The sequence below is a fragment of the Pelobates fuscus genome, chromosome 5 (genome assembly GCF_036172605.1).
Source record: "Pelobates fuscus isolate aPelFus1 chromosome 5, aPelFus1.pri, whole genome shotgun sequence".
NCBI lineage: Eukaryota > Metazoa > Chordata > Amphibia > Anura > Pelobatidae > Pelobates > Pelobates fuscus.
Genome location: NC_086321.1, coordinates 87,019,622 through 87,046,501, shown reverse-complemented (window position 1 = coordinate 87,046,501; position 26,880 = coordinate 87,019,622). Strand labels below are relative to the sequence as shown.

Below are 26,880 nucleotides of genomic sequence, written 5' to 3'. Positions count from 1 at the left end.
AGGACTGGCAGAGGGGTGAGGTGTGAGAGAAACGATTAGAGAGGAAAATCAATCTAGCAGCAGCATTCATTACGGACTGTAAGGGTGCAGTACGGCTATTGGGGAGACCAATCAGGAGAGGGTTACAATAATCCATGCGGGAAATTACTAGAGCATGGACAAGCTCCTTGGTAGTATCTGGTGCAAGAAAGGGGCGGATGCGGGCTATGTTTTTAAGATGGAATCTACAGGATTTGGCAACATGCTGGATGTGAGGCTCAAAGGTGAGACCAGAGTCAAGTATGACGCCAAGACAGCACGCTTGCAAGGATGGACTGATGTTGGTACCACAAACTTGGAGGGAGAGCGAAAGAGGAGGATCAGTATTAGGAGGAGGAAAGACAAGGAGCTCAGTTTTTGAGAGATTGAGTTTCAGAAAGCGGGAGGACATCCAGTCAGAGATGGAAGAAAGGCAAGCAGTGACACGTTGCAGGACGGCAGGGGAGAGGTCCGGGGAGGAGAGATATAGCTGGGTGTCATCAGCGTACAGGTGGTAGTGAAATCCAAAAGAGGTAATAAGTTTGCCAAGAGAGGCAGTATAAAGAGAAAATAGAAGGGGACCAAGGACGGAGCCTTGGGGAACTCCAACCGAGACAGGGCAAGGGGAGGAGGTATCATTAGAAAAGGAGACACTGAATGAGCGTTGGGAGAGATAAGAGGAAAACCACGAGAGGACAGAGTCACAGAGACCAAGCGATTGAAGAGTTTGAAGAAGGAGAGCATGATCAACGGTGTCAAAGGCCGCTGAGAGGTCAAGAAGAATTAGTATGGAGTAGTGGCCTTTGGATTTAGCTGCGATTAGGTCGTTAGTAACTTTGATAAGGGCAGTCTCTGTAGAGTGGAGAGGGCGGAAGCCAGATTGAAGAGGGTCAAGGAGAGAGTTGGAATTGAGGAAATGAGACACACGGGTAAAGACAAGTCTTTCCAGAAGCTTTGAGGAAAAAGGGAGCAGGGATATGGGACGGTAGTTAGAGGGGGTGGATGGGTCGAGGGATGGTTTTTTTAGTATAGGTACTACAGTGGCATGTTTAAGGTCAGCAGGGACGATGCCAGAGGAGAGCGAGCAGTTGAAGATGTGTGTTAGAGAAGGCACGAGACAAGTGGAGAGAGATCTAATAAGGTGAGATGGGACAGGATCGAGCGGGCAAGTGGTGGGGCGAGAGGAGCAAAGAAGAGCAGCCACCTCTTGGTCAGTAGCTGGGGAGAATGTCTGAAGGGTAGGAAAGGCATGATCTAACTTCAAACCGGCAGAAAACTGAGCAGTGAGATTGCGAGTGCATAATCTTATTATTATTTTTATGATTTATACAGCGCCATCAAATATACACCATAACTGCGTTGTCATGCTAAAGCTGATTTTATACTTATGGTTTCCCTCTTTTTATAATGCTTTACTTAGGACAGGCACCAGTAAAGCAATGAATTGCATATGGTTTGATCATCACATAAAGAACCCATTTTACAATGTTGTAGTGCTACAAAAAAAATAATAAAATTGAACACTCAATGTCATGTTCGAATGTACATTGTTTCTGTACAAAAAGACAAGACCGTAATTTGCTGTAGGCAAAACACCACATTATTCTTGCTGTCCTCTAAAATGGCCTTTGAGAAGCCTTATGCACCAGAAAGGCACCTATTTTTGTAAATAGCATAAAACTATCAAACACTGGAAGCGTGGCTTGGAATGTCAAACATGTCATCTCCGCTGACATGTCATCACATGTCAGTGAGCTGCCTATTTGTTGCAATGTAATGAGTATGTATTTACAAAAGATATTTAGAAATGCTGAATCAGCATTGAGCAGTCATTGGTAAAGACAACGATTGTGTGAGTGAGGAAATGTATTTTTCTCCAAGAAAACCGGGAAACCGGAAATTTGAAACACACTCCTGATGCTGTTCACTTTGGAATCTCGCACAAAGCAATTTATTATGCCAGGCAGCCCAGAAATTGACATGAAATTTGGAAAACAGGATACATGGATAAGAATCGCACAGTGCGCATTTTCAGAAGATATAATCCAAAATGTGAAAAACTCATGTCATTGGAAAAAGTTAACTCATTAATGTAGTTGTTTTGGTTAGTATAGTAAATCCCTGCAGGCGCTTTAATATAAACACTTGCTTCTCAAAAAACACTGTTTCCATTGCTGCCTAGTAACATTTTGAGTGGTAGTCACTCAGATGGCTGCATGAGGTGCTTCCTTTGTCAGCGGCGCACAATGTGCAGCACTGACATTCGTAGAGACGCTCAACCTTACCTTAGAAATACATTGATTCAATGCTTCTCGATGACGAAGTGCTGCTTGGCACAGCACACAATTTTCCCACCCATGTGCATTGACCTATTGCTTTTACCATATGTAGAGTGACAATAGCTCATTGCTAAGAGAAAGAGGAAAATGCTAAAAGAGCCTAAAAGCATTAAGAAGAAAGGAAAAACAAAGCAAGATGAAGTTAGAATAGATAGAAAACCAGTCTGCATGATATTGCACTTAAAAACTGTAAATGTAAGGGGAATGCAAATATTGGTCAAATGCTAAACTATTTGTTTATGATGTATTTCCCTTGAGGTGAAAATGTAATGCAAAGATACATCAAAACTAGTTTGAAATGTATCCAAGACAAAAAAGACTTGTATTCATATGTTATTGGAATGAAAACACCCAATGGGTGAACAGTGTAGGACCTGTAAAATGTTTTCTATGGCATAACATAGAAATGTAAGTTGGCTAGGGGGCTTGCTTAGCAGCTGCTGTTGCCCTGTAGCCACTGGGAGCTAACTGGCACTTGCATTCTTATGCAGGCGAGACTAGCATTTCTCGTGGAAGCAAAGCGGGCTCTTGACTGAAAGCCTGGATAGATGTGGTCATCGTATGCAAATAAGGTTTGCTGCAAAGTACCCTGGGAGTGCACCCACTCGGCACGCGTGTGAGGGTTGCAGCTCTTCACGCGTGGAAAGCCTGGGCTCTTGACGGCAAGGCTTGAATTCGGGAGCTGCCTTTCTGGGTGCCTGTTTTGTCAGGAGAGACGAGTGGTACAGGAGGGAATGCTCCTTAAGCTGAAGGGGGGCTTTTGCGAGCTGCGTCCGTGCAGTCTGCCCTTCCAACTCATACTTACCTGGCAGGGGAGATACCATGATCATGAAGGTGGTTCTCCCAGGGCGAGGCTCACCCATTGCACTCCGGGTGTGCTGACCCCTGCGATTTCCCCAAATGCGGGAAACTCGACTGCATAATTTATGGTAGTGGGGGACTGCGTTCGCGCTTTCCCCTGGTCGTGCTTGTTCAAAGATAGATCTCTCTTTGCAAACTTTTCAATCTCTCCCTCGGGCATTGCCCTGGTGCCTGTTCTTGCCTCCGTGCATCTCTTCTGGGTGCAGAAAGTATATTGTTCCTCTCCCCTGACATTGCAGGCTTCCCTGTTGCCCGCTGGTTTGTTTTTGGGTCTTTTTTTGTTGTTGTTGGTTTTTGGGGAAGAGGGTTTGCTTTGGTTTTTGCATTTAAAATACATAAAGAAAGAAATAAATAAATTAATACATTTTGAAACATTTGTGCCATCGTTACTCTGTAATTACCCTCGTCTATAGCTTCCTTAGCTTAACCCCCATCCATGACCCTCTACAGTCACGATGAAGGGGTTAAAAGGCCTTTTGCTGGCATAGGTGTGTGCAGACTTCACTCCCCGAGCAGAGCATAGGCTGCTGCGATGTGCTTTGATATGCAGACGAGGGAACTGAGCTCTAGAAAACAAAGGTGATTGCGACTGTCTGACTGGGAGAGTGTGGTCATCGTATGCAAATGTTTTTGCTGAAAGGCATCCTGGGAGTTGGCCCATTTTTGCGAAGGCTCCTCTGTCCGGGGCATGTAGGAGTGCAAGGGTGGGGCATCTGCCGGTTACCCCACCAAGGGAGCAGCCGGCTCGAGGGATGCCTGGTGCCTCAGGGGAGCTGGGTGCTACTGCAGGGCCCGCCTCCCCATGCTCACAGGCGTGTGCCGGCGTAGCGCTTGTGTGCTCTCCCTTCCCAACTCATACTTACCTGGCTGGGGAGATACCATGATCACGAAGGTGGTTCTCCCAGGGCGAGGCTAACCCATTGCACTCCGGGTGTGCTGACCTCTGCGATTTCCCCAAATGCGGGAAACTCGACTGCATAATTTATGGTAGTGGGGGACTGCGTTCGCGCTATCCCCTGATTTGTGCTGGTTTAAAGATAGATGGAGAGGGTGGGGGCACTGGTGAAAAGGCTGCATGGCAGTCTGCTGGTTGGTCGCTCGCTGCAGCTTTTCCTGCGACCCCCCCAAACATTTCTCGCCTCCTGCTTGTTTTGCTCTGCGCTCGGGCCCAATCGCCCCGTGGCTGGCACCGCAAACGCTCTCTTGCCACCTTTTTACTGTTTCTTGACGTTTCTCTGCTCCACTTCTTTGCAAAACACCCTTTCCTTGCTATGCCGCTCTCAAGACAACCAACAGATGGCACTGCAACACAATCACAAGCAGCCCAGCCTTTTGAAAGGTGCCTGGGTTTTTTTGCACAGTCGCCCAGAGCCTCTAGGATGCGCGCGCCACGCAGCGCGCTAGGCGTCCACTCGCGTTGGTTTTTCCGCCCATGCTTTGCCCTGCGCTTTGACGAGACGGGCGCCAGGTTGCGCTGCAGTTGCTGAATAGCTCTCCGAGCCAGTCCAGCACTGGGGGCCGACTTGCCCTTATCATCAGGGATGCAGGCATGAGCAGCAAGGAGGCATTCTCCCACTCTTTCGCCTGGCCCCAGCGCAGCTGAACCGATTCGCCCTGCTCCCCCGGGCGCACCGGAGGGTGCTGCAAAGTGGGGGGACGCTGGCCCTCCTCTCTTTGCAAACCCCAAGGGCTGCCTGGGAAGGGAAGGTGAGGGGGGAAGGGCCCTTGCTTAGCAGCTGCTGTTGCTCTGTAGCCACTGGGAGCAAACTGGCACTTGCATTCTTATGCAGACGAGACTAGCATTTCTCGTGGAAGCAAAGCGGGCTCTTGACTGAAAGCCTGGATAGATGTGGTCATCGTATGCAAATAAGGTTTGCTGCAAAGTACCCTGGGAGTGCACCCACTCGGCACGCGTGTGAGGGTTGCAGCTCTTCACGCGTGGAAAGCCTGGGCTCTTGACGGCAAGGCTTGAATTCGGGAGCTGCCTTTCTGGGTGCCTGTTTTGTCAGGAGAGACGAGTGGTACAGGAGGGAATGCTCCTTAAGCTGAAGGGGGGCTTTTGCGAGCTGCGTCCGTGCAGTCGGCCCTTCCATCTCATACTTACCTGGCAGGGGAGATACCATGATCATGAAGGTGGTTCTCCCAGGGCGAGGCTCACCCATTGCACTCCGGGTGTGCTGACCCCTGCGATTTCCCCAAATGCGGGAAACTCGACTGCATAATTTATGGTAGTGGGGGACTGCGTTCGCGCTTTCCCCTGGTCGTGCTTGTTCAAAGATAGAGCTCCCTTTGCAAACTTTTCAGTCTCTCCCTCGGGCATTGCCCTGGTGCCTGTTCTTGCCTCCGTGCATCTCTTCTGGGTGCAGAAAGTATATTGTTCCTCTCCCCTGACATTGCAGGCTTCCCTGTTGCCCGCTGGTTTGTTTTTGGGTCTTTTTTTTGTTGTTGTTGGTTTTTGGGGAAGAGGGTTTGCTTTGGTTTTTGCATTTAAAATACATAAAGAAAGAAATAAATAAATTAATACATTTTGAAACATTTGTGTCATCGTTACTCTGTAATTACCCTCGTCTATAGCTTCCTTAGCTTAACCCCCATCCATGACCCTCTACAGTCACGATGAAGGGGTTAAAAGGCCTTGGTGTGTGCAGACTTCACTCCCCGAGCAGAGCATAGGCTGCTGCGATGTGCTTTGATATGCAGACGAGGGAACTGAGCTCTAGAAAACAAAGGCGATTGCGACTGTCTGACTGGGAGAGTGTGGTCATCGTATGCAAATGTTTTTGCTGAAAGGCATCCTGGGAGTTGGCCCATTTTTGCGAAGGCTCCTCTGTCCGGGGCATGTAGGAGTGCAAGGGTGGGGCAGCTGCCGGTTACCCCACCAAGGGAGCAGCCGGCTCGAGGGATGCCTGGTGCCTCAGGGGAGCTGGGTGCTACTGCAGGGCCCGCCTCCCCATGCTCACAGGCGTGTGCCGGCGTAGCGCTTGTCATTATCAGACTGGAGCAATTTAAATGGAGTCCAAAAGAAATGGGATTATTTAAAAGTTGCACTACTGAAGGCAACAGAAAATTGCATTAGGCTTGTCAGTAAAAGCAAAAAATTCAAGAAACCACTGTGGTACTCCACAGATGTAGCCAAAATAGTAAAAAACAAAAAGTTAGCATTTAGTAATTATAAAAAAACCCAGAGTGAGGAAGATAGAATTACCTATAAGATTAGGCAGAAAGAGGCTAAGCATGTTATAAGAGCTTCCAAATCACACACAGAAGAGAAAATAGCACAGTCAGTAAAAAAGGGGGACAAAACCTTTTTTAGATACATAAATGAGAAAAGAAAAGTAAAACAAGGATTAGTTAGATTAAAAACAAAAGAAGGAAGGTATGTAGAAGAGGATAAAGGTCTAGCTGACTGCCTCAATGAATATTTTTGTTCTGTATTTACAGATGAAAATGAAGGAAAGGGACCTCAGTTAAGAAAAAGGATAAATGAGTCATTTATTACACGTGAGTTTACAGAGGAAGAGGTTCTATTTCAACTGTCAAAAGTAAAGACAAATAAGTCAATGGGACCTGATGGAATACACCCAAAGCTATTAAAAGAGCTTAGTGGTGTACTAGCAAAACCATTAACAGATTTATTTAACCAATCATTGATAACAGGAGTAGTCCCAGAAGATTGGAAGTTAGCGAATGTTGTGCCCATTCACAAGAAAGGTAATAGGGAGGAGTCGGGCAACTATAGGCCAGTAAGCCTAACTTCAGTAGTGGGGAAAGTGATGGAAACCATGTTAAAGGATAGGATTGTTGAACATCTAAAAACACATGGATTTCAAGATCAGAGACAACATGGGTTTACTTCAGGGAGATCATGCCAAACTAATCTTATTGATTTTTTTGATTGGGTAACTAAAATTATAGATCAGGGTGGTGCAGTAGACATTGCTTACCTCGATTTCAGTAAGGCTTTTGACACTGTTGCACATAGAAGGCTTATCAACAAACTACAATCTTTGAGTTTGGATTCCAATATTGTTGAATGGGTAAGGCAGTGGCTGAGTGACAGGCAACAGAGGGTTGTAGTCAATGGAGTATATTCGAAGCTTGGGCTTGTCACCAGTGGGGTACCTCAGGGATCTGTACTTGGACCCATTCTCTTTAATATTTTTATTAGTGATATTGCAGAAGGTCTTGATGGTAAGGTGTGTCTTTTTGCGGATGATACTAAGAAATGTAACAGGGTTGATGTTCCAGGAGGGATAAGCCAAATGGAAAATGATTTAGGTAGACTAGAAAAATGGTCAGAGTTGTGGCAACTGACATTTAATGTGGATAAGTGCAAGATAATGCATCTTGGACGTAAAAACCCAAGGGCAGAGTACAGAATATTTGATAGAGTCCTAACCTCAACATCTGAGGAAAGGGATTTAGGGGTGATTATTTCTGATGACTTAAAGGTAGGCAGACAATGTAATAGAGCAGCAGGAAATGCTAGCAGAATGCTTGGTTGTATAGGGAGAGGTATTAGCAGTAGAAAGAGGGAAGTGCTCATGCCATTGTACAGAACACTGGTGAGACCTCACTTGGAGTACTGTACACAGTACTGGAGACCCTATCTTCAGAAGGATATTGATACCTTAGAGAGAGTTCAAAGAAGGGCTACTAAACTGGTTCATGGATTGCAGGATAAAACTTACCAGGAAAGGTTAAAGGATCTTAACATGTATAGCATGGAGGAAAGACGAGACAGGGGGGATATGATAGAAACATTTAAATACATAAAGGGAATCAACACAGTAAAGGAGGAGACTATATTTAAAAGAAGAAAAACTACCACAACAAGAGGACATAGTCTTAAATTAGAGGGACAAAGGTTTAAAAATAATATCAGGAAGTATTACTTTACTGAGAGGGTAGTGGATGCATGGAATAGCCTTCCAGCTGAAGTGGTAGAGGTTAACACAGTAAAGGAGTTTAAGCATGCGTGGGATAGGCATAAGGCTATCCTAACTATAAGATAAGGCCAGGGACTAATGAAAGTATTTAGAAAACTGGGCAGACTAGATGGGCCGAATGGTTCTTATCTGCCGTCACATTCTATGTTTCTATGTTTCTATGTTGTGTGCTCTCCCTTCCCAACTCATACTTACCTGGCTGGGGAGATACCATGATCACGAAGGTGGTTCTCCCAGGGCGAGGCTCACCCATTGCACTCCGGGTGTGCTGACCTCTGCGATTTCCCCAAATGCGGGAAACTCGACTGCATAATTTATGGTAGTGGGGGACTGCGTTCGCGCTTTCCCCTGGTCGTGCTTGTTCAAAGATAGATCTCTCTTTGCAAACTTTTCAGTCTCTCCCTCGGGCATTGCCCTGGTGCCTGTTCTTGCCTCCGTGCATCTCTTCTGGGTGCAGAAAGTATATTGTTCCTCTCCCCTGACATTGCAGGCTTCCCTGTTGCCCGCTGGTTTGTTTTGGGGTCTTTTTTTTTTTTTTTTTTTTTGTTGTTGTTGGTTTTTGGGGAAGAGGGTTTGCTTTGGTTTTTGCATTTAAAATACATAAAGAAATAAATAAATTAATACATTTTGAAACATTTGTGTCATCGTTACTCTGTAATTACCCTCGTCTATAGCTTCCTTAGCTTAACCCCCATCCATGACCCTCTACAGTCACGATGAAGGGGTTAAAAGGCCTTTTGCTGGCATAGGTGTGTGCAGACTTCACTCCCCGAGCAGAGCATAGGCTGCTGCGATGTGCTTTGATATGCAGACGAGGGAACTGAGCTCTAGAAAACAAAGGTGATTGCGACTGTCTGACTGGGAGAGTGTGGTCATCGTATGCAAATGTTTTTGCTGAAAGGCATCCTGGGAGTTGGCCCATTTTTGCGAAGGCTCCTCTGTCCGGGGCATGTAGGAGTGCAAGGGTGGGGCAGCTGCCGGTTACCCCACCAAGGGAGCAGCCGGCTCGAGGGATGCCTGGTGCCTCAGGGGAGCTGGGTGCTACTGCAGGGCCCGCCTCCCCATGCTCACAGGCGTGTGCCGGCGTAGCGCTTGTGTGCTCTCCCTTCCCAACTCATACTTACCTGGCTGGGGAGATACCATGATCACGAAGGTGGTTCTCCCAGGGCGAGGCTCACCCATTGCACTCCGGGTGTGCTGACCTCTGCGATTTCCCCAAATGCGGGAAACTCGACTGCATAATTTATGGTAGTGGGGGACTGCGTTCGCGCTATGCCCTGATTTGTGCTGGTTTAAAGATAGATGGAGAGCGTGGGGGCACTGGTGAAAAGGCTGCATGGCAGTCTGCTGGTTGGTCGCTCGCTGCAGCTTTTCCTGCGACCCCCCCAAACATTTCTCGCCTCCTGCTTGTTTTGCTCTGCGCTCGGGCCCAATCGCCCCGTGGCTGGCACCGCAAACGCTCTCGCCACCTTTTTACTGTTTCTTGACGTTTCTCTGCTCCACTTCTTTGCAAAACACCCTTTCCTTGCTATGCCGCTCTCAAGACAACCAACAGATGGCACTGCAACACAATCACAAGCAGCCCAGCCTTTTGAAAGGTGCCTGGGTTTTTTTGCACAGTCGCCCAGAGCCTCTAGGATGCGCGCGCCACGCAGCGCGCTAGGCGTCCACTCGCGTTGGTTTTTCCGCCCATGCTTTGCCCTGCGCTTTGACGAGACGGGCGCCAGGTTGCGCTGCAGTTGCTGAATAGCTCTCCGAGCCAGTCCAGCACTGGGGGCCGACTTGCCCTTATCATCAGGGATGCAGGCATGAGCAGCAAGGAGGCATTCTCCCACTCTTTCGCCTGGCCCCAGCGCAGCTGAACCGATTCGCCCTGCTCCCCCGGGCGCACCGGAGGGTGCTGCAAAGTGGGGGGACGCTGGCCCTGCTCTCTTTGCAAACCCCAAGGGCTGCCTGGGAAGGGAAGGTGAGGGGGGAAGGGCCCTTGCTTAGCAGCTGCTGTTGCTCTGTAGCCACTGGGAGCAAACTGGCACTTGCATTCTTATGCAGACGAGACTAGCATTTCTCGTGGAAGCAAAGCGGGCTCTTGACTGAAAGCCTGGATAGATGTGGTCATCGTATGCAAATAAGGTTTGCTGCAAAGTACCCTGGGAGTGCACCCACTCGGCACGCGTGTGAGGGTTGCAGCTCTTCACGCGTGGAAAGCCTGGGCTCTTGACGGCAAGGCTTGAATTCGGGAGCTGCCTTTCTGGGTGCCTGTTTTGTCAGGAGAGACGAGTGGTACAGGAGGGAATGCTCCTTAAGCTGAAGGGGGGCTTTTGCGAGCTGCGTCCGTGCAGTCGGCCCTTCCATCTCATACTTACCTGGCAGGGGAGATACCATGATCATGAAGGTGGTTCTCCCAGGGCGAGGCTCACCCATTGCACTCCGGGTGTGCTGACCCCTGCGATTTCCCCAAATGCGGGAAACTCGACTGCATAATTTATGGTAGTGGGGGACTGCGTTCGCGCTTTCCCCTGGTCGTGCTTGTTCAAAGATAGATCTCTCTTTGCAAACTTTTCAGTCTCTCCCTCGGGCATTGCCCTGGTGCCTGTTCTTGCCTCCGTGCATCTCTTCTGGGTGCAGAAAGTATATTGTTCCTCTCCCCTGACATTGCAGGCTTCCCTGTTGCCCGCTGGTTTGTTTTGGGGTCTTTTTTTTTTTTTTGTTGTTGTTGGTTTTTGGGGAAGAGGGTTTGCTTTGGTTTTTGCATTTAAAATACATAAAGAAAGAAATAAATAAATTAATACATTTTGAAACATTTGTGTCATCGTTACTCTGTAATTACCCTCGTCTATAGCTTCCTTAGCTTAACCCCCATCCATGACCCTCTACAGTCACGATGAAGGGGTTAAAAGGCCTTTTGCTGGCATAGGTGTGTGCAGACTTCACTCCCCGAGCAGAGCATAGGCTGCTGCGATGTGCTTTGATATGCAGACGAGGGAACTGAGCTCTAGAAAACAAAGGTGATTGCGACTGTCTGACTGGGAGAGTGTGGTCATCGTATGCAAATGTTTTTGCTGAAAGGCATCCTGGGAGTTGGCCCATTTTTGCGAAGGCTCCTCTGTCCGGGGCATGTAGGAGTGCAAGGGTGGGGCAGCTGCCGGTTACCCCACCAAGGGAGCAGCCGGCTCGAGGGATGCCTGGTGCCTCAGGGGAGCTGGGTGCTACTGCAGGGCCCGCCTCCCCATGCTCACAGGCGTGTGCCGGCGTAGCGCTTGTGTGCTCTCCCTTCCCAACTCATACTTACCTGGCTGGGGAGATACCATGATCACGAAGGTGGTTCTCCCAGGGCGAGGCTCACCCATTGCACTCCGGGTGTGCTGACCTCTGCGATTTCCCCAAATGCGGGAAACTCGACTGCATAATTTATGGTAGTGGGGGACTGCGTTCGCGCTATCCCCTGATTTGTGCTGGTTTAAAGATAGATGGAGAGCGTGGGGGCACTGGTGAAAAGGCTGCATGGCAGTCTGCTGGTTGGTCGCTCGCTGCAGCTTTTCCTGCGACCCCCCCAAACATTTCTCGCCTCCTGCTTGTTTTGCTCTGCGCTCGGGCCCAATCGCCCCGTGGCTGGCACCGCAAACGCTCTCTCGCCACCTTTTTACTGTTTCTTGACGTTTCTCTGCTCCACTTCTTTGCAAAACACCCTTTCCTTGCTATGCCGCTCTCAAGACAACCAACAGATGGCACTGCAACACAATCACAAGCAGCCCAGCCTTTTGAAAGGTGCCTGGGTTTTTTTGCACAGTCGCCCAGAGCCTCTAGGATGCGCGCGCCACGCAGCGCGCTAGGCGTCCACTCGCGTTGGTTTTTCCGCCCATGCTTTGCCCTGCGCTTTGACGAGACGGGCGCCAGGTTGCGCTGCAGTTGCTGAATAGCTCTCCGAGCCAGTCCAGCACTGGGGGCCGACTTGCCCTTATCATCAGGGATGCAGGCATGAGCAGCAAGGAGGCATTCTCCCACTCTTTCGCCTGGCCCCAGCGCAGCTGAACCGATTCGCCCTGCTCCCCCGGGCGCACCGGAGGGTGCTGCAAAGTGGGGGGACGCTGGCCCTGCTCTCTTTGCAAACCCCAAGGGCTGCCTGGGAAGGGAAGGTGAGGGGGGAAGGGCCCTTGCTTAGCAGCTGCTGTTGCTCTGTAGCCACTGGGAGCAAACTGGCACTTGCATTCTTATGCAGACGAGACTAGCATTTCTCGTGGAAGCAAAGCGGGCTCTTGACTGAAAGCCTGGATAGATGTGGTCATCGTATGCAAATAAGGTTTGCTGCAAAGTACCCTGGGAGTGCACCCACTCGGCACGCGTGTGAGGGTTGCAGCTCTTCACGCGTGGAAAGCCTGGGCTCTTGACGGCAAGGCTTGAATTCGGGAGCTGCCTTTCTGGGTGCCTGTTTTGTCAGGAGAGACGAGTGGTACAGGAGGGAATGCTCCTTAAGCTGAAGGGGGGCTTTTGCGAGCTGCGTCCGTGCAGTCGGCCCTTCCAACTCATACTTACCTGGCAGGGGAGATACCATGATCATGAAGGTGGTTCTCCCAGGGCGAGGCTCACCCATTGCACTCCGGGTGTGCTGACCCCTGCGATTTCCCCAAATGCGGGAAACTCGACTGCATAATTTATGGTAGTGGGGGACTGCGTTCGCGCTTTCCCCTGGTCGTGCTTGTTCAAAGATAGATCTCTCTTTGCAAACTTTTCAGTCTCTCCCTCGGGCATTGCCCTGGTGCCTGTTCTTGCCTCCGTGCATCTCTTCTGGGTGCAGAAAGTATATTGTTCCTCTCCCCTGACATTGCAGGCTTCCCTGTTGCCCGCTGGTTTGTTTTGGGGTCTTTTTTTTTTTGTTGTTGTTGGTTTTTGGGGAAGAGGGTTTGCTTTGGTTTTTGCATTTAAAATACATAAAGAAAGAAATAAATAAATTAATACATTTTGAAACATTTGTGTCATCGTTACTCTGTAATTACCCTCGTCTATAGCTTCCTTAGCTTAACCCCCATCCATGACCCTCTACAGTCACGATGAAGGGGTTAAAAGGCCTTTTGCTGGCATAGGTGTGTGCAGACTTCACTCCCCGAGCAGAGCATAGGCTGCTGCGATGTGCTTTGATATGCAGACGAGGGAACTGAGCTCTAGAAAACAAAGGTGATTGCGACTGTCTGACTGGGAGAGTGTGGTCATCGTATGCAAATGTTTTTGCTGAAAGGCATCCTGGGAGTTGGCCCATTTTTGCGAAGGCTCCTCTGTCCGGGGCATGTAGGAGTGCAAGGGTGGGGCAGCTGCCGGTTACCCCACCAAGGGAGCAGCCGGCTCGAGGGATGCCTGGTGCCTCAGGGGAGCTGGGTGCTACTGCAGGGCCCGCCTCCCCATGCTCACAGGCGTGTGCCGGCGTAGCGCTTGTGTGCTCTCCCTTCCCAACTCATACTTACCTGGCTGGGGAGATACCATGATCACGAAGGTGGTTCTCCCAGGGCGAGGCTCACCCATTGCACTCCGGGTGTGCTGACCTCTGCGATTTCCCCAAATGCGGGAAACTCGACTGCATAATTTATGGTAGTGGGGGACTGCGTTCGCGCTATCCCCTGATTTGTGCTGGTTTAAAGATAGATGGAGAGCGTGGGGGCACTGGTGAAAAGGCTGCATGGCAGTCTGCTGGTTGGTCGCTCGCTGCAGCTTTTCCTGCGACCCCCCCAAACATTTCTCGCCTCCTGCTTGTTTTGCTCTGCGCTCGGGCCCAATCGCCCCGTGGCTGGCACCGCAAACGCTCTCTCGCCACCTTTTTACTGTTTCTTGACGTTTCTCTGCTCCACTTCTTTGCAAAACACCCTTTCCTTGCTATGCCGCTCTCATGACAACCAACAGATGGCACTGCAACACAATCACAAGCAGCCCAGCCTTTTGAAAGGTGCCTGGGTTTTTTTGCACAGTCGCCCAGAGCCTCTAGGATGCGCGCGCCACGCAGCGCGCTAGGCGTCCACTCGCGTTGGTTTTTCCGCCCATGCTTTGCCCTGCGCTTTGACGAGACGGGCGCCAGGTTGCGCTGCAGTTGCTGAATAGCTCTCCGAGCCAGTCCAGCACTGGGGGCCGACTTGCCCTTATCATCAGGGATGCAGGCATGAGCAGCAAGGAGGCATTCTCCCACTCTTTCGCCTGGCCCCAGCGCAGCTGAACCGATTCGCCCTGCTCCCCCGGGCGCACCGGAGGGTGCTGCAAAGTGGGGGGACGCTGGCCCTGCTCTCTTTGCAAACCCCAAGGGCTGCCTGGGAAGGGAAGGTGAGGGGGGAAGGGCCCTTGCTTAGCAGCTGCTGTTGCTCTGTAGCCACTGGGAGCAAACTGGCACTTGCATTCTTATGCAGACGAGACTAGCATTTCTCGTGGAAGCAAAGCGGGCTCTTGACTGAAAGCCTGGATAGATGTGGTCATCGTATGCAAATAAGGTTTGCTGCAAAGTACCCTGGGAGTGCACCCACTCGGCACGCGTGTGAGGGTTGCAGCTCTTCACGCGTGGAAAGCCTGGGCTCTTGACGGCAAGGCTTGAATTCGGGAGCTGCCTTTCTGGGTGCCTGTTTTGTCAGGAGAGACGAGTGGTACAGGAGGGAATGCTCCTTAAGCTGAAGGGGGGCTTTTGCGAGCTGCGTCCGTGCAGTCGGCCCTTCCATCTCATACTTACCTGGCAGGGGAGATACCATGATCATGAAGGTGGTTCTCCCAGGGCGAGGCTCACCCATTGCACTCCGGGTGTGCTGACCCCTGCGATTTCCCCAAATGCGGGAAACTCGACTGCATAATTTATGGTAGTGGGGGACTGCGTTCGCGCTTTCCCCTGGTCGTGCTTGTTCAAAGATAGATCTCTCTTTGCAAACTTTTCAGTCTCTCCCTCGGGCATTGCCCTGGTGCCTGTTCTTGCCTCCGTGCATCTCTTCTGGGTGCAGAAAGTATATTGTTCCTCTCCCCTGACATTGCAGGCTTCCCTGTTGCCCGCTGGTTTGTTTTGGGGTCTTTTTTTTTTTTTTGTTGTTGTTGGTTTTTGGGGAAGAGGGTTTGCTTTGGTTTTTGCATTTAAAATACATAAAGAAAGAAATAAATAAATTAATACATTTTGAAACATTTGTGTCATCGTTACTCTGTAATTACCCTCGTCTATAGCTTCCTTAGCTTAACCCCCATCCATGACCCTCTACAGTCACGATGAAGGGGTTAAAAGGCCTTTTGCTGGCATAGGTGTGTGCAGACTTCACTCCCCGAGCAGAGCATAGGCTGCTGCGATGTGCTTTGATATGCAGACGAGGGAACTGAGCTCTAGAAAACAAAGGTGATTGCGACTGTCTGACTGGGAGAGTGTGGTCATCGTATGCAAATGTTTTTGCTGAAAGGCATCCTGGGAGTTGGCCCATTTTTGCGAAGGCTCCTCTGTCCGGGGCATGTAGGAGTGCAAGGGTGGGGCAGCTGCCGGTTACCCCACCAAGGGAGCAGCCGGCTCGAGGGATGCCTGGTGCCTCAGGGGAGCTGGGTGCTACTGCAGGGCCCGCCTCCCCATGCTCACAGGCGTGTGCCGGCGTAGCGCTTGTGTGCTCTCCCTTCCCAACTCATACTTACCTGGCTGGGGAGATACCATGATCACGAAGGTGGTTCTCCCAGGGCGAGGCTCACCCATTGCACTCCGGGTGTGCTGACCTCTGCGATTTCCCCAAATGCGGGAAACTCGACTGCATAATTTATGGTAGTGGGGGACTGCGTTCGCGCTATCCCCTGATTTGTGCTGGTTTAAAGATAGATGGAGAGCGTGGGGGCACTGGTGAAAAGGCTGCATGGCAGTCTGCTGGTTGGTCGCTCGCTGCAGCTTTTCCTGCGACCCCCCCAAACATTTCTCGCCTCCTGCTTGTTTTGCTCTGCGCTCGGGCCCAATCGCCCCGTGGCTGGCACCGCAAACGCTCTCTCGCCACCTTTTTACTGTTTCTTGACGTTTCTCTGCTCCACTTCTTTGCAAAACACCCTTTCCTTGCTATGCCGCTCTCAAGACAACCAACAGATGGCACTGCAACACAATCACAAGCAGCCCAGCCTTTTGAAAGGTGCCTGGGTTTTTTTGCACAGTCGCCCAGAGCCTCTAGGATGCGCGCGCCACGCAGCGCGCTAGGCGTCCACTCGCGTTGGTTTTTCCGCCCATGCTTTGCCCTGCGCTTTGACGAGACGGGCGCCAGGTTGCGCTGCAGTTGCTGAATAGCTCTCCGAGCCAGTCCAGCACTGGGGGCCGACTTGCCCTTATCATCAGGGATGCAGGCATGAGCAGCAAGGAGGCATTCTCCCACTCTTTCGCCTGGCCCCAGCGCAGCTGAACCGATTCGCCCTGCTCCCCCGGGCGCACCGGAGGGTGCTGCAAAGTGGGGGGACGCTGGCCCTGCTCTCTTTGCAAACCCCAAGGGCTGCCTGGGAAGGGAAGGTGAGGGGGGAAGGGCCCTTGCTTAGCAGCTGCTGTTGCTCTGTAGCCACTGGGAGCAAACTGGCACTTGCATTCTTATGCAGACGAGACTAGCATTTCTCGTGGAAGCAAAGCGGGCTCTTGACTGAAAGCCTGGATAGATGTGGTCATCGTATGCAAATAAGGTTTGCTGCAAAGTACCCTGGGAGTGCACCCACTCGGCACGCGTGTGAGGGTTGCAGCTCTTCACGCGTGGAAAGCCTGGGCTCTTGACGGCAAGGCTTGAATTCGGGAGCTGCCTTTCTGGGTGCCTGTTTTGTCAGGAGAGACGAGTGGTACAGGAGGGAATGCTCCTTAAGCTGAAGGGGGGCTTTTGCGAGCTGCGTCCGTGCAGTCGGCCCTTCCAACTCATACTTACCTGGCAGGGGAGATACCATGATCATGAAGGTGGTTCTCCCAGGGCGAGGCTCACCCATTGCACTCCGGGTGTGCTGACCCCTGCGATTTCCCCAAATGCGGGAAACTCGACTGCATAATTTATGGTAGTGGGGGACTGCGTTCGCGCTTTCCCCTGGTCGTGCTTGTTCAAAGATAGATCTCTCTTTGCAAACTTTTCAGTCTCTCCCTCGGGCATTGCCCTGGTGCCTGTTCTTGCCTCCGTGCATCTCTTCTGGGTGCAGAAAGTATATTGTTCCTCTCCCCTGACATTGCAGGCTTCCCTGTTGCCCGCTGGTTTGTTTTGGGGTCTTTTTTTTTTTGTTGTTGTTGGTTTTTGGGGAAGAGGGTTTGCTTTGGTTTTTGCATTTAAAATACATAAAGAAAGAAATAAATAAATTAATACATTTTGAAACATTTGTGTCATCGTTACTCTGTAATTACCCTCGTCTATAGCTTCCTTAGCTTAACCCCCATCCATGACCCTCTACAGTCACGATGAAGGGGTTAAAAGGCCTTTTGCTGGCATAGGTGTGTGCAGACTTCACTCCCCGAGCAGAGCATAGGCTGCTGCGATGTGCTTTGATATGCAGACGAGGGAACTGAGCTCTAGAAAACAAAGGTGATTGCGACTGTCTGACTGGGAGAGTGTGGTCATCGTATGCAAATGTTTTTGCTGAAAGGCATCCTGGGAGTTGGCCCATTTTTGCGAAGGCTCCTCTGTCCGGGGCATGTAGGAGTGCAAGGGTGGGGCAGCTGCCGGTTACCCCACCAAGGGAGCAGCCGGCTCGAGGGATGCCTGGTGCCTCAGGGGAGCTGGGTGCTACTGCAGGGCCCGCCTCCCCATGCTCACAGGCGTGTGCCGGCGTAGCGCTTGTGTGCTCTCCCTTCCCAACTCATACTTACCTGGCTGGGGAGATACCATGATCACGAAGGTGGTTCTCCCAGGGCGAGGCTCACCCATTGCACTCCGGGTGTGCTGACCTCTGCGATTTCCCCAAATGCGGGAAACTCGACTGCATAATTTATGGTAGTGGGGGACTGCGTTCGCGCTATCCCCTGATTTGTGCTGGTTTAAAGATAGATGGAGAGCGTGGGGGCACTGGTGAAAAGGCTGCATGGCAGTCTGCTGGTTGGTCGCTCGCTGCAGCTTTTCCTGCGACCCCCCCAAACATTTCTCGCCTCCTGCTTGTTTTGCTCTGCGCTCGGGCCCAATCGCCCCGTGGCTGGCACCGCAAACGCTCTCTCGCCACCTTTTTACTGTTTCTTGACGTTTCTCTGCTCCACTTCTTTGCAAAACACCCTTTCCTTGCTATGCCGCTCTCATGACAACCAACAGATGGCACTGCAACACAATCACAAGCAGCCCAGCCTTTTGAAAGGTGCCTGGGTTTTTTTGCACAGTCGCCCAGAGCCTCTAGGATGCGCGCGCCACGCAGCGCGCTAGGCGTCCACTCGCGTTGGTTTTTCCGCCCATGCTTTGCCCTGCGCTTTGACGAGACGGGCGCCAGGTTGCGCTGCAGTTGCTGAATAGCTCTCCGAGCCAGTCCAGCACTGGGGGCCGACTTGCCCTTATCATCAGGGATGCAGGCATGAGCAGCAAGGAGGCATTCTCCCACTCTTTCGCCTGGCCCCAGCGCAGCTGAACCGATTCGCCCTGCTCCCCCGGGCGCACCGGAGGGTGCTGCAAAGTGGGGGGACGCTGGCCCTGCTCTCTTTGCAAACCCCAAGGGCTGCCTGGGAAGGGAAGGTGAGGGGGGAAGGGCCCTTGCTTAGCAGCTGCTGTTGCTCTGTAGCCACTGGGAGCAAACTGGCACTTGCATTCTTATGCAGACGAGACTAGCATTTCTCGTGGAAGCAAAGCGGGCTCTTGACTGAAAGCCTGGATAGATGTGGTCATCGTATGCAAATAAGGTTTGCTGCAAAGTACCCTGGGAGTGCACCCACTCGGCACGCGTGTGAGGGTTGCAGCTCTTCACGCGTGGAAAGCCTGGGCTCTTGACGGCAAGGCTTGAATTCGGGAGCTGCCTTTCTGGGTGCCTGTTTTGTCAGGAGAGACGAGTGGTACAGGAGGGAATGCTCCTTAAGCTGAAGGGGGGCTTTTGCGAGCTGCGTCCGTGCAGTCGGCCCTTCCAACTCATACTTACCTGGCAGGGGAGATACCATGATCATGAAGGTGGTTCTCCCAGGGCGAGGCTCACCCATTGCACTCCGGGTGTGCTGACCCCTGCGATTTCCCCAAATGCGGGAAACTCGACTGCATAATTTATGGTAGTGGGGGACTGCGTTCGCGCTTTCCCCTGGTCGTGCTTGTTCAAAGATAGATCTCTCTTTGCAAACTTTTCAGTCTCTCCCTCGGGCATTGCCCTGGTGCCTGTTCTTGCTTCCGTGCATCTCTTCTGGGTGCAGAAAGTATATTGTTCCTCTCCCCTGACATTGCAGGCTTCCCTGTTGCCCGCTGGTTTGTTTTGGGGTCTTTTTTTTTTTTTTTTTTGTTGTTGTTGGTTTTTGGGGAAGAGGGTTTGCTTTGGTTTTTGCATTTAAAATACATAAAGAAAGAAAGAAATAAATTAATACATTTTGAAACATTTGTGTCATCGTTACTCTGTAATTACCCTCGTCTATAGCTTCCTTAGCTTAACCCCCATCCATGACCCTCTACAGTCACGATGAAGGGGTTAAAAGGCCTTTTGCTGGCATAGGTGTGTGCAGACTTCACTCCCCGAGCAGAGCATAGGCTGCTGCGATGTGCTTTGATATGCAGACGAGGGAACTGAGCTCTAGAAAACAAAGGTGATTGCGACTGTCTGACTGGGAGAGTGTGGTCATCGTATGCAAATGTTTTTGCTGAAAGGCATCCTGGGAGTTGGCCCATTTTTGCGAAGGCTCCTCTGTCCGGGGCATGTAGGAGTGCAAGGGTGGGGCAGCTGCCGGTTACCCCACCAAGGGAGCAGCCGGCTCGAGGGATGCCTGGTGCCTCAGGGGAGCTGGGTGCTACTGCAGGGCCCGCCTCCCCATGCTCACAGGCGTGTGCCGGCGTAGCGCTTGTGTGCTCTCCCTTCCCAACTCATACTTACCTGGCTGGGGAGATACCATGATCACGAAGGTGGTTCTCCCAGGGCGAGGCTCACCCATTGCACTCCGGGTGTGCTGACCTCTGCGATTTCCCCAAATGCGGGAAACTCGACTGCATAATTTATGGTAGTGGGGGACTGCGTTCGCGCTATCCCCTGATTTGTGCTGGTTTAAAGATAGATGGAGAGCGTGGGGGCACTGGTGAAAAGGCTGCATGGCAGTCTGCTGGTTGGTCGCTCGCTGCAGCTTTTCCTGCGACCCCCCCAAACATTTCTCGCCTCCTGCTTGTTTTGCTCTGCGCTCGGGCCCAATCGCCCCGTGGCTGGCACCGCAAACGCTCTCTCGCCACCTTTTTACTGTTTCTTGACGTTTCTCTGCTCCACTTCTTTGCAAAACACCCTTTCCTTGCTATGCCGCTCTCAAGACAACCAACAGATGGCACTGCAACACAATCACGAGCAGCCCAGCCTTTTGAAAGGTGCCTGGGTTTTTTTGCACAGTCGCCCAGAGCCTCTAGGATGCGCGCGCCACGCAGCGCGCTAGGCGTCCACTCGCGTTGGTTTTTCCGCCCATGCTTTGCCCTGCGCTTTGACGAGACGGGCGCCAGGTTGCGCTGCAGTTGCTGAATAGCTCTCCGAGCCAGTCCAGCACTGGGGGCCGACTTGCCCTTATCATCAGGGATGCAGGCATGAGCAGCAAGGAGGCATTCTCCCACTCTTTCGCCTGGCCCCAGCGCAGCTGAACCGATTCGCCCTGCTCCCCCGGGCGCACCGGAGGGTGCTGCAAAGTGGGGGGACGCTGGCCCTGCTCTCTTTGCAAACCCCAAGGGCTGCCTGGGAAGGGAAGGTGAGGGGGGAAGGGCCCTTGCTTAGCAGCTGCTGTTGCTCTGTAGCCACTGGGAGCAAACTGGCACTTGCATTCTCATGCAGACGAGACTAGCATTTCTCGTGGAAGCAAAGCGGGCTCTTGACTGAAAGCCTGGATAGATGTGGTCATCGTATGCAAATAAGGTTTGCTGCAAAGTACCCTGGGAGTGCACCCACTCGGCACGCGTGTGAGGGTTGCAGCTCTTCACGCGTGGAAAGCCTGGGCTCTTGACGGCAAGGCTTGAATTCGGGAGCTGCCTTTCTGGGTGCCTGTTTTGTCAGGAGAGACGAGTGGTACAGGAGGGAATGCTCCTTAAGCTGAAGGGGGGCTTTTGCGAGCTGCGTCCGTGCAGTCGGCCCTTCCAACTCATACTTACCTGGCAGGGGAGATACCATGATCATGAAGGTGGTTCTCCCAGGGCGAGGCTCACCCATTGCACTCCGGGTGTGCTGACCCCTGCGATTTCCCCAAATGCGGGAAACTCGACTGCATAATTTATGGTAGTGGGGGACTGCGTTCGCGCTTTCCCCTGGTCGTGCTTGTTCAAAGATAGATCTCTCTTTGCAAACTTTTCAGTCTCTCCCTCGGGCATTGCCCTGGTGCCTGTTCTTGCCTCCGTGCATCTCTTCTGGGTGCAGAAAGTATATTGTTCCTCTCCCCTGACATTGCAGGCTTCCCTGTTGCCCGCTGGTTTGTTTTGGGGTCTTTTTTTTTTTTTTTTTTTTTTTTTTTTTGTTGTTGTTGGTTTTTGGGGAAGAGGGTTTGCTTTGGTTTTTGCATTTAAAATACATAAAGAAAGAAAGAAATAAATTAATACATTTTGAAACATTTGTGTCATCGTTACTCTGTAATTACCCTCGTCTATAGCTTCCTTAGCTTAACCCCCATCCATGACCCTCTACAGTCACGATGAAGGGGTTAAAAGGCCTTTTGCTGGCATAGGTGTGTGCAGACTTCACTCCCCGAGCAGAGCATAGGCTGCTGCGATGTGCTTTGATATGCAGACGAGGGAACTGAGCTCTAGAAAACAAAGGTGATTGCGACTGTCTGACTGGGAGAGTGTGGTCATCGTATGCAAATGTTTTTGCTGAAAGGCATCCTGGGAGTTGGCCCATTTTTGAGAAGGCTCCTCTGTCCGGGGCATGTAGGAGTGCAAGGGTGGGGCAGCTGCCGGTTACCCCACCAAGGGAGCAGCCGGCTCGAGGGATGCCTGGTGCCTCAGGGGAGCTGGGTGCTACTGCAGGGCCCGCCTCCCCATGCTCACAGGCGTGTGCCGGCGTAGCGCTTGTGTGCTCTCCCTTCCCAACTCATACTTACCTGGCTGGGGAGATACCATGATCACGAAGGTGGTTCTCCCAGGGCGAGGCTCACCCATTGCACTCCGGGTGTGCTGACCTCTGCGATTTCCCCAAATGCGGGAAACTCAACTGCATAATTTATGGTAGTGGGGGACTGCGTTCGCGCTATCCCCTGATTTGTGCTGGTTTAAAGATAGATGGAGAGCGTGGGGGCACTGGTGAAAAGGCTGCATGGCAGTCTGCTGGTTGGTCGCTCGCTGCAGCTTTTCCTGCGACCCCCCCAAACATTTCTCGCCTCCTGCTTGTTTTGCTCTGCGCTCGGGCCCAATCGCCCCGTGGCTGGCACCGCAAACGCTCTCTCGCCACCTTTTTACTGTTTCTTGACGTTTCTCTGCTCCACTTCTTTGCAAAACACCCTTTCCTTGCTATGCCGCTCTCAAGACAACCAACAGATGGCACTGCAACACAATCACGAGCAGCCCAGCCTTTTGAAAGGTGCCTGGGTTTTTTTGCACAGTCGCCCAGAGCCTCTAGGATGCGCGCGCCACGCAGCGCGCTAGGCGTCCACTCGCGTTGGTTTTTCCGCCCATGCTTTGCCCTGCGCTTTGACGAGACGGGCGCCAGGTTGCGCTGCAGTTGCTGAATAGCTCTCCGAGCCAGTCCAGCACTGGGGGCCGACTTGCCCTTATCATCAGGGATGCAGGCATGAGCAGCAAGGAGGCATTCTCCCACTCTTTCGCCTGGCCCCAGCGCAGCTGAACCGATTCGCCCTGCTCCCCCGGGCGCACCGGAGGGTGCTGCAAAGTGGGGGGACGCTGGCCCTGCTCTCTTTGCAAACCCCAAGGGCTGCCTGGGAAGGGAAGGTGAGGGGGGAAGGGCCCTTGCTTAGCAGCTGCTGTTGCTCTGTAGCCACTGGGAGCAAACTGGCACTTGCATTCTCATGCAGACGAGACTAGCATTTCTCGTGGAAGCAAAGCGGGCTCTTGACTGAAAGCCTGGATAGATGTGGTCATCGTATGCAAATAAGGTTTGCTGCAAAGTACCCTGGGAGTGCACCCACTCGGCACGCGTGTGAGGGTTGCAGCTCTTCACGCGTGGAAAGCCTGGGCTCTTGACGGCAAGGCTTGAATTCGGGAGCTGCCTTTCTGGGTGCCTGTTTTGTCAGGAGAGACGAGTGGTACAGGAGGGAATGCTCCTTAAGCTGAAGGGGGGCTTTTGCGAGCTGCGTCCGTGCAGTCGGCCCTTCCAACTCATACTTACCTGGCAGGGGAGATACCATGATCATGAAGGTGGTTCTCCCAGGGCGAGGCTCACCCATTGCACTCCGGGTGTGCTGACCCCTGCGATTTCCCCAAATGCGGGAAACTCGACTGCATAATTTATGGTAGTGGGGGACTGCGTTCGCGCTTTCCCCTGGTCGTGCTTGTTCAAAGATAGATCTCTCTTTGCAAACTTTTCAGTCTCTCCCTCGGGCATTGCCCTGGTGCCTGTTCTTGCCTCCGTGCATCTCTTCTGGGTGCAGAAAGTATATTGTTCCTCTCCCCTGACATTGCAGGCTTCCCTGTTGCCCGCTGGTTTGTTTTGGGGTCTTTTTTTTTTTTTTTTTTTTTTTTTTTTTTTGTTGTTGTTGGTTTTTGGGGAAGAGGGTTTGCTTTGGTTTTTGCATTTAAAATACATAAAGAAAGAAAGAAATAAATTAATACATTTTGAAACATTTGTGTCATCGTTACTCTGTAATTACCCTCGTCTATAGCTTCCTTAGCTTAACCCCCATCCATGACCCTCTACAGTCACGATGAAGGGGTTAAAAGGCCTTTTGCTGGCATAGGTGTGTGCAGACTTCACTCCCCGAGCAGAGCATAGGCTGCTGCGATGTGCTTTGATATGCAGACGAGGGAACTGAGCTCTAGAAAACAAAGGTGATTGCGACTGTCTGACTGGGAGAGTGTGGTCATCGTATGCAAATGTTTTTGCTGAAAGGCATCCTGGGAGTTGGCCCATTTTTGCGAAGGCTCCTCTGTCCGGGGCATGTAGGAGTGCAAGGGTGGGGCAGCTGCCGGTTACCCCACCAAGGGAGCAGCCGGCTCGAGGGATGCCTGGTGCCTCAGGGGAGCTGGGTGCTACTGCAGGGCCCGCCTCCCCATGCTCACAGGCGTGTGCCGGCGTAGCGCTTGTGTGCTCTCCCTTCCCAACTCATACTTACCTGGCTGGGGAGATACCATGATCACGAAGGTGGTTCTCCCAGGGCGAGGCTCACCCATTGCACTCCGGGTGTGCTGACCTCTGCGATTTCCCCAAATGCGGGAAACTCGACTGCATAATTTATGGTAGTGGGGGACTGCGTTCGCGCTATCCCCTGATTTGTGCTGGTTTAAAGATAGATGGAGAGCGTGGGGGCACTGGTGAAAAGGCTGCATGGCAGTCTGCTGGTTGGTCGCTCGCTGCAGCTTTTCCTGCGACCCCCCCAAACATTTCTCGCCTCCTGCTTGTTTTGCTCTGCGCTCGGGCCCAATCGCCCCGTGGCTGGCACCGCAAACGCTCTCTCGCCACCTTTTTACTGTTTCTTGACGTTTCTCTGCTCCACTTCTTTGCAAAACACCCTTTCCTTGCTATGCCGCTCTCAAGACAACCAACAGATGGCACTGCAACACAATCACGAGCAGCCCAGCCTTTTGAAAGGTGCCTGGGTTTTTTTGCACAGTCGCCCAGAGCCTCTAGGATGCGCGCGCCACGCAGCGCGCTAGGCGTCCACTCGCGTTGGTTTTTCCGCCCATGCTTTGCCCTGCGCTTTGACGAGACGGGCGCCAGGTTGCGCTGCAGTTGCTGAATAGCTCTCCGAGCCAGTCCAGCACTGGGGGCCGACTTGCCCTTATCATCAGGGATGCAGGCATGAGCAGCAAGGAGGCATTCTCCCACTCTTTCGCCTGGCCCCAGCGCAGCTGAACCGATTCGCCCTGCTCCCCCGGGCGCACCGGAGGGTGCTGCAAAGTGGGGGGACGCTGGCCCTGCTCTCTTTGCAAACCCCAAGGGTTGCCTGGGAAGGGAAGGTGAGGGGGGAAGGGCCCTTGCTTAGCAGCTGCTGTTGCTCTGTAGCCACTGGGAGCAAACTGGCACTTGCATTCTCATGCAGACGAGACTAGCATTTCTCGTGGAAGCAAAGCGGGCTCTTGACTGAAAGCCTGGATAGATGTGGTCATCGTATGCAAATAAGGTTTGCTGCAAAGTACCCTGGGAGTGCACCCACTCGGCACGCGTGTGAGGGTTGCAGCTCTTCACGCGTGGAAAGCCTGGGCTCTTGACGGCAAGGCTTGAATTCGGGAGCTGCCTTTCTGGGTGCCTGTTTTGTCAGGAGAGACGAGTGGTACAGGAGGGAATGCTCCTTAAGCTGAAGGGGGGCTTTTGCGAGCTGCGTCCGTGCAGTCGGCCCTTCCAACTCATACTTACCTGGCAGGGGAGATACCATGATCATGAAGGTGGTTCTCCCAGGGCGAGGCTCACCCATTGCACTCCGGGTGTGCTGACCCCTGCGATTTCCCCAAATGCGGGAAACTCGACTGCATAATTTATGGTAGTGGGGGACTGCGTTCGCGCTTTCCCCTGGTCGTGCTTGTTCAAAGATAGATCTCTCTTTGCAAACTTTTCAGTCTCTCCCTCGGGCATTGCCCTGGTGCCTGTTCTTGCCTCCGTGCATCTCTTCTGGGTGCAGAAAGTATATTGTTCCTCTCCCCTGACATTGCAGGCTTCCCTGTTGCCCGCTGGTTTGTTTTGGGGTCTTTTTTTTTTTTGTTTTTTTTTTTTTTTTGTTGTTGTTGGTTTTTGGGGAAGAGGGTTTGCTTTGGTTTTTGCATTTAAAATACATAAAGAAAGAAAGAAATAAATTAATACATTTTGAAACATTTGTGTCATCGTTACTCTGTAATTACCCTCGTCTATAGCTTCCTTAGCTTAACCCCCATCCATGACCCTCTACAGTCACGATGAAGGGGTTAAAAGGCCTTTTGCTGGCATAGGTGTGTGCAGACTTCACTCCCCGAGCAGAGCATAGGCTGCTGCGATGTGCTTTGATATGCAGACGAGGGAACTGAGCTCTAGAAAACAAAGGTGATTGCGACTGTCTGACTGGGAGAGTGTGGTCATCGTATGCAAATGTTTTTGCTGAAAGGCATCCTGGGAGTTGGCCCATTTTTGAGAAGGCTCCTCTGTCCGGGGCATGTAGGAGTGCAAGGGTGGGGCAGCTGCCGGTTACCCCACCAAGGGAGCAGCCGGCTCGAGGGATGCCTGGTGCCTCAGGGGAGCTGGGTGCTACTGCAGGGCCCGCCTCCCCATGCTCACAGGCGTGTGCCGGCGTAGCGCTTGTGTGCTCTCCCTTCCCAACTCATACTTACCTGGCTGGGGAGATACCATGATCACGAAGGTGGTTCTCCCAGGGCGAGGCTCACCCATTGCACTCCGGGTGTGCTGACCTCTGCGATTTCCCCAAATGCGGGAAACTCGACTGCATAATTTATGGTAGTGGGGGACTGCGTTCGCGCTATCCCCTGATTTGTGCTGGTTTAAAGATAGATGGAGAGCGTGGGGGCACTGGTGAAAAGGCT

At 52.1% G+C, this 26,880-nt stretch overlaps 1 protein-coding gene and 21 non-coding genes across 23 annotated transcripts in view; all 22 read left to right on the top strand.

Moving 5' to 3' along the window:
* SLC38A9 (solute carrier family 38 member 9) overlaps positions 1 to 26,880 on the top strand; it is a 325,631-nt gene that overhangs the window by 41,048 nt on the left and 257,703 nt on the right. The window lies entirely within an intron of this gene.
* On the top strand, positions 3,155 to 3,318 carry LOC134613034 (U1 spliceosomal RNA). The gene has a single exon (XR_010091065.1). It is a non-coding gene; the product is annotated as a U1 spliceosomal RNA (small nuclear RNA).
* Positions 4,074 to 4,237, top strand: LOC134613151 (U1 spliceosomal RNA). Its single transcript, XR_010091177.1, has one exon. It is a non-coding gene; the product is annotated as a U1 spliceosomal RNA (small nuclear RNA).
* LOC134613033 (U1 spliceosomal RNA) lies at positions 5,315 to 5,478 on the top strand. Its single transcript, XR_010091064.1, has one exon. It is a non-coding gene; the product is annotated as a U1 spliceosomal RNA (small nuclear RNA).
* On the top strand, positions 8,355 to 8,518 carry LOC134613041 (U1 spliceosomal RNA). The gene has a single exon (XR_010091072.1). It is a non-coding gene; the product is annotated as a U1 spliceosomal RNA (small nuclear RNA).
* LOC134613154 (U1 spliceosomal RNA) lies at positions 9,284 to 9,447 on the top strand. The gene has a single exon (XR_010091180.1). It is a non-coding gene; the product is annotated as a U1 spliceosomal RNA (small nuclear RNA).
* LOC134613031 (U1 spliceosomal RNA) lies at positions 10,523 to 10,686 on the top strand. Its single transcript, XR_010091063.1, has one exon. It is a non-coding gene; the product is annotated as a U1 spliceosomal RNA (small nuclear RNA).
* Positions 11,449 to 11,612, top strand: LOC134613146 (U1 spliceosomal RNA). Its single transcript, XR_010091172.1, has one exon. It is a non-coding gene; the product is annotated as a U1 spliceosomal RNA (small nuclear RNA).
* Positions 12,690 to 12,853, top strand: LOC134613030 (U1 spliceosomal RNA). Its single transcript, XR_010091062.1, has one exon. It is a non-coding gene; the product is annotated as a U1 spliceosomal RNA (small nuclear RNA).
* On the top strand, positions 13,613 to 13,776 carry LOC134613145 (U1 spliceosomal RNA). Its single transcript, XR_010091171.1, has one exon. It is a non-coding gene; the product is annotated as a U1 spliceosomal RNA (small nuclear RNA).
* LOC134613029 (U1 spliceosomal RNA) lies at positions 14,854 to 15,017 on the top strand. Its single transcript, XR_010091061.1, has one exon. It is a non-coding gene; the product is annotated as a U1 spliceosomal RNA (small nuclear RNA).
* On the top strand, positions 15,780 to 15,943 carry LOC134613144 (U1 spliceosomal RNA). The gene has a single exon (XR_010091170.1). It is a non-coding gene; the product is annotated as a U1 spliceosomal RNA (small nuclear RNA).
* LOC134613028 (U1 spliceosomal RNA) lies at positions 17,021 to 17,184 on the top strand. The gene has a single exon (XR_010091060.1). It is a non-coding gene; the product is annotated as a U1 spliceosomal RNA (small nuclear RNA).
* LOC134613143 (U1 spliceosomal RNA) lies at positions 17,944 to 18,107 on the top strand. Its single transcript, XR_010091169.1, has one exon. It is a non-coding gene; the product is annotated as a U1 spliceosomal RNA (small nuclear RNA).
* On the top strand, positions 19,185 to 19,348 carry LOC134613027 (U1 spliceosomal RNA). Its single transcript, XR_010091059.1, has one exon. It is a non-coding gene; the product is annotated as a U1 spliceosomal RNA (small nuclear RNA).
* On the top strand, positions 20,115 to 20,278 carry LOC134613142 (U1 spliceosomal RNA). The gene has a single exon (XR_010091168.1). It is a non-coding gene; the product is annotated as a U1 spliceosomal RNA (small nuclear RNA).
* Positions 21,356 to 21,519, top strand: LOC134613025 (U1 spliceosomal RNA). Its single transcript, XR_010091058.1, has one exon. It is a non-coding gene; the product is annotated as a U1 spliceosomal RNA (small nuclear RNA).
* On the top strand, positions 22,297 to 22,460 carry LOC134613152 (U1 spliceosomal RNA). The gene has a single exon (XR_010091178.1). It is a non-coding gene; the product is annotated as a U1 spliceosomal RNA (small nuclear RNA).
* On the top strand, positions 23,538 to 23,701 carry LOC134613024 (U1 spliceosomal RNA). The gene has a single exon (XR_010091057.1). It is a non-coding gene; the product is annotated as a U1 spliceosomal RNA (small nuclear RNA).
* Positions 24,481 to 24,644, top strand: LOC134613141 (U1 spliceosomal RNA). The gene has a single exon (XR_010091167.1). It is a non-coding gene; the product is annotated as a U1 spliceosomal RNA (small nuclear RNA).
* Positions 25,722 to 25,885, top strand: LOC134613023 (U1 spliceosomal RNA). Its single transcript, XR_010091056.1, has one exon. It is a non-coding gene; the product is annotated as a U1 spliceosomal RNA (small nuclear RNA).
* Positions 26,663 to 26,826, top strand: LOC134613139 (U1 spliceosomal RNA). The gene has a single exon (XR_010091166.1). It is a non-coding gene; the product is annotated as a U1 spliceosomal RNA (small nuclear RNA).